Below are 6124 nucleotides of genomic sequence, written 5' to 3' on the forward strand. Positions count from 1 at the left end.
CAAATACTTATTTTCCACCATAATTTGCAAATAAATTCATTAAAAATCCTACAATGTGATTTTCTGGATTTTTTTTTCTCATTTCGTCTGTCATAGTTGAGGTGTACCTATGATGACAATTACAGGCCTCTCTCATCTTTTTAAGTGGGAGAACTTGCACAATTGGTGGCTGACTAAATACTTGTTTGCCCCACTGTAAGTAAGTTGAAAACATTGTATGTTAAAAGCACTGTGTGTGTGTATACTTCCACAGCCTTTTTTGGGGGGGGGGTAAGATGTCCAAATAAAAATGTCTAGTTGAATGAACATATGAGGCAATTTGAGCAAGCACATCATTTTAAGTTGACTGAATTCTTGCCTGTATTTTGTCATGTTGGAGCTAAATTTGGCCAACTAATAATGTTAAAGTCCCAGTGCAGTCAAAAATGTGATTTTCAGGTTCACGAAAAGTTGAGTCAACTAAAAAAAGTCTGTGAAACCACTATGTTTTGGTATTTGTTTCATTAGTCCACTGTTGATACAGTCCCAGAATGTTTTGCATGTCAGCAGTCAAGTTGTCAAGATATTGGACTTTTAAGAAGAGTGTCTCACGAGACACAAGACCAACCAATTATTTATTTTTTTATTTCACCTTTATTTAACCAGGTAGGCTAGTTGAGAACAAGTTCTCCTTTACAACTGCGACCTGGCCAAGATAAAGCAAAGCAGTGTGACACAAACAACAACACAGAGTTACACAGAGTTACACATGGAATAAACAAACATACAGTCAATAATACAAAATAAAAAGTCTATATACAGTGTGTGCAAATGAGGTAGGATAAGGGAGGTAAGGCAATTAAAAGGTTCACGAAAAGTTGAGTCAATGACAGCGGTCAAACCAAGATGAACCAACCAATGACAGGGGTCAAACCAAGATGTACCAACCAATGACAGGGGTCAAACCAGGAGCCAATCAAACAACAAGAGAAGCTGTGTGTGTGCGTGCGCGTGTGCGTGTGTATGTGCCCTGGATAGCTCCTGGGCTGCATTTGTCTCCGAACCCTCCCTCTGCCTACACAGATAGAGACAGCCATGCCCTGGCATGTAGCCTAAATGTCATCCCCCCAAGACATGCTAACCTCTCACCATTACAACAACACTGGAGGTTAACATTTATTGGGAGGGTATGATATTTGTGCGTCTGTTACTTTGTCACTAATAATTATTCACGATTTATTCAGGACTATCTGTAATCATGGTAGCATCCACATATTATATTCTTATTTACAATAAAACTGACTCCAAAATGACACAATACATTATTTACAATCATTTTTTATTGGGCACAAAATAATCTGAAACACAACCAAAACAAACAGCAAATGCATCTAACAAATTTGTAGAGTCACAAGCTTGACGTAGCCGTTGCATGTTAAGAATATGGGACCAAATATTACACTTTTGAGTTTAACTACTTTAATACACATATAACTGAATTTGTCCCAATAATTTTGGTCCCCTAAAATGGGGGGAATATGTACAAAAAGTGCTGTAATTTCTAAACGGTTCACCCGATATGGATGAAAATACCCTCAAATTAAAACTAACAGTCTGCACTGTCATGATGTTGCCCTTTTTGGGTACAGCTGCGATCTCAGGTCATAAATTCCTGGAGGAGATTATCTCCTCATGGCCAGACAGTATAGAGACAGAGTGAAGTTTTCATAGAGAGAACAAAGGAATTTCTTCCACCTCACAGAACTTGAGGTCCGAACAACATTTATGTTCTGGAGAAGGTATAAAAGATCGGTGAAGAATCCAGCTACGAACTGGTCCGTTTGGTACAATTTCGTGAAACTCATGGGAGACAATACGGCCACATAACCATAACGCTGTTTATACAATAGCCTCAGATATGAGGCTTACATCTAAGTGTTGTACAGGATGAATGAGGAAAGATTAAACTATTTGTGAAATTATGGGATGCTATGTAATGATGTAATGTGAGAGAATTGTATTTCTGTGTAAAGTTTCACTTAAGTCACTGGCACGCCCCCATGAACACAGTTAGGACCTGGCGTCATGAGACAGCCTTTTTCTGCTCTTCCGAATAAAACCCCCACCTTGAGAATTTCTCAACAGACCATGTTTCTCTCAATTACGAGAGGACAAAGGTTGCAGACCAACTTACCTCGATAACGAGAGGGCCAAGGTTTGAGACGATTACTGAATCTTTTAACCATCCCACGTGGTTAAACCATTAGACTATCGATACCGACAGAATAAGAACAAGTCTTTGATATTAATTACTAGTCTGCAGCTAGGAATTCGGTATCATTGAACGCGAAGACCGACAACCGCCGAAACATCTATTCTATAACGACATGAATGAATGTCACTCTGAACTATCCATGATTAATCAGTTTAATCGCATAATAATAATTACAGAGAGTTATTTGATAAATAAGTCTTCAGTTTAATGATGCCAAAGACACGACAGCACTTTAACATTGTGTCATTTCAAATCCAAAGTGTTGGAGTACAGCGCAAAGACAACAACAAACAGTGTGTCACTGTCCCAGTACTGTTGGAGCTCACTGTATTTATGAAATGGATACAGTCGATTTGGCCACATAAACACAACCAAACTTGACAAATCAAGCTGACTGTCACAAGGCAAAGGAAATAGAAAATAGTGCCAAATAGTCTGGCTGTGATTGTTGCTCTGTGCATTCTAAGGGCACTCTTTTTTTCAGAGCTTTTCCAAAACAAAGGAGACTTTTTTATCATGCACTTCTACGACTCTATCCCCCACACAACAAACACATACATTCTCCTCTTATTTACACAGTCACTATGGTATTAAACTGTCTGATCTAGGACCTGCCCTTTGGGCACCAATTCTCACAGTTAACTCTCAGTATACACTTCTACTACCCCTCCCATAACCCAGGGATTGTGTTCCTCTTCTTTAATGGAATATCATCTGTCTTTTCACTGTGTTAAGAATGGTCTGTAACCTGTAGTCAACATTGTCTGGTCAGGCTGCTGGTATAGCCTACAGCTGTCATAGCTGGAAAACACACATGCATGCACACTCTCTCACACACGCACACAAATGCACACACAAATAGGTGAATCATATGACCATTAAATCAAAGGTAACTTCCTCTGATGATGCTGGTGCTATTTTACACCAGCATATTATTATCCATTGATGAGGAGTATTACAGCTATGACATATAGCCTACCTATAATATGTTGGAACCCTTTACTAACCTAGTCTACATGATGTCTACAGGCTACATGCTGCAAAGACATCTACTCCATCGGGGATAATAATGATAGACTACTATAGTGTAGTCTAGTCTCTCTCTGTTTCATTGATCCCATTTCTTACCTGCAGATCAGTTTTATTCAGCTGTGGCTGTGTCTCCCCTTCATCGCTGTCACTACCGTCTAGCTGCAAGGTTTCGCAACCAGCCTCTCCAGGCACACCAACCCCAGCGAAGAGCTCTTGTGGTGGGACTGTACCAACGTGGGCTTCAGGCTGCCCGAACCGCCGTCGACTCTCTGTGTGTCGGGCTGATTCGTCTTTTAGCCCTCCTGTATGTGGCATAGAGGTCTGAAGCTGTGGTCCTCTTTGCCACAGAGGAGCAGCTCCTGCAAGTCCAAGAAGAGGAGGTCGGGCTGTGTGGAGGAGATCATCGGGTTCAAGGGGTGCTTTTTCTTCTTACGAAACATCGACACCGATTCCTCTCCTTTTTCTCGTCTGGGTTTTAAGCGCTGAGTTGAGGGCGTTCATCATTGTTCTTTTCTCTTCTCTCCATTACCCACCCCCCCTTCTCTCTCTCTCTGTAGCGTGCTGCTGCTACTATCGTGGGGGCAGCAAACCTGATGAACTTCCACGGCTGATGAACGTGCTTCCTTTGAAGTCCGACTCCCTAAACTCTTGTTAGATGTTTTCTGTATTGTTGACCATTGGATTGAGTGAATATATTGCTTTATACGAAAGTAGGCTCCTGTGTAGTGAACGAATGGCACTCACTTTGCAAAGGGGGTTTGCATTTTGTCCAGATGTTCCAAAACTAGTCCATCCAACAGCCAACAGGAGGCCAACAGAGTGCTGCCTGTACCTGTGTTGTGCCGAACACCCCCCCCCCCCCCCCCCCCGTGTGAACACACACGCACTCAATTCTTCATTTCTGCTACTTGCTTGCTAGTAGAGATTTCTGATCACGTTAGGCTGCGTTTTATGGTGGTTTGATCATTGGGGAGGCACTGGTAATGTCTGCAGTTTTCGGTGTATTAGTCTATAAATACATCTCTTTGCCAAAATTCATTAAAGTCCCAAGATAGAATGTCCTTGCCGAAATCCCCCCCCCCCCCCCTCTAATTTCCTTAATTTTGTGGCTAGAGTCAAATACTTTCTGTGACACACATCAGTCAAATACTTTCTGTGACACACATCAGAGTCAAATACTTTCTGTGGCACACATCAGAGTCAAATACTTTCTGTGACACACATCAGTCAAATACTTTCTGTGACACACATCAGTCAAATACTTTCTGTGACACACATCAGAGTCAAATACTTTCTGTGGCACACATCAGAGTCAAATACTTTCTGTGGCACACATCAGAGTCAAATACTTTCTGTGGCACACATCAGAGTCAAATACTTTCTGTGACACACATCAGAGTCAAATACTTTCTGTGGCACACATCAGAGTCAAATACTTTCTGTGACACACATCAGAGTCAAATACTTTCTGTGGCACACATCAGAGTCAAATACTTTCTGTGGCACACATCAGTCAAATACTTTCTGTGGCACACATCAGTCAAATACTTTCTGTGACACACATCAGAGTCAAATACTTTCTGTGACACACATCAGAGTCAAATACTTTCTGTGACACACATCAGAGTCAAATACTTTCTGTGACACACATCAGAGTCAAATACTTTCTGTGACACACATCAGAGTCAAATACTTTCTGTGGCACACATCAGAGTCAAATACTTTCTGTGACACACATCAGAGTCAAATACTTTCTGTGGCACACATCAGAGTCAAATACTTTCTGTGGCACACATCAGAGTCAAATACTTTCTGTGACACACATCAGAGTCAAATACTTTCTGTGGCACACATCAGAGTCAAATACTTTCTGTGACACACATCAGAGTCAAATACTTTCTGTGGCACACATCAGAGTCAAATACTTTCTGTGGCACACATCAGAGTCAAATACTTTCTATAGAACAAACTTCACATCAGGATAGGCAACCTAAATTAATAATTAATGTATGTGTGTTATATTAAACATAGATGAGGGAGTAAAATGTAGGCAAGCAATAAACATTTCAGACTAACTACTAGTCGAATAAGAGATGGGAGAGATTCAGACTTTGCCTTCATTTTTCTCTGAATTTTGGTAAAACCCAGAAATGTGGTTTCAGTAAATCTGTGTAAGTCTCAGTGTCTTGGTCTGTGTTGGTCTGAGAGAGCACTAGGAAAATGTATTGTCCCATTCCCAGGACCTATCACGTAACAAGGAACAAGGAAACAAGATACTGTCTCTGTCTCTTACTGTCAACCCAAGAAAAACCAGACTGGTTAAACGTTTCCTTGATTTTGGTCAGCCATACGTGAGGCATGTTTTTGCCCATCATGGGGGACCCGTCAACAGGCCTCGTCACGTCTTCCTCATACAAGAACACAAAGCAGTCCTTTGGCACAGATCTCAAATCAGTTTACCCTCACCAAATCCTAACCTTAACCATTAGAGGGGGGAAATATATGGATGACCTTAGATCAGTGTCTATGTTAAATTTCATCCAGAGGGGGTGTGACTGGGGATAAATAGCTTCACTTTCCAAAGTAGCTATGTGTTATGATGATGTAGTAGAGTATCTGACTGTAATTTACCAGCACTGAACAAAACTGACCTATGATGAGACTATTTGTTGTGATTGCACACGGCACAGCCACATATCAGGGAGAAAACACACACACACACACACACACACACACACACACACACACACACACACACACACACACACACACACACACACACACACACACACACACACACACACACACACACACACACACACACACACACACACACAC

This window comes from Salvelinus alpinus, chromosome 18 (assembly GCF_045679555.1).
Source record: "Salvelinus alpinus chromosome 18, SLU_Salpinus.1, whole genome shotgun sequence".
NCBI classification, from domain to species: domain Eukaryota; kingdom Metazoa; phylum Chordata; class Actinopteri; order Salmoniformes; family Salmonidae; genus Salvelinus; species Salvelinus alpinus.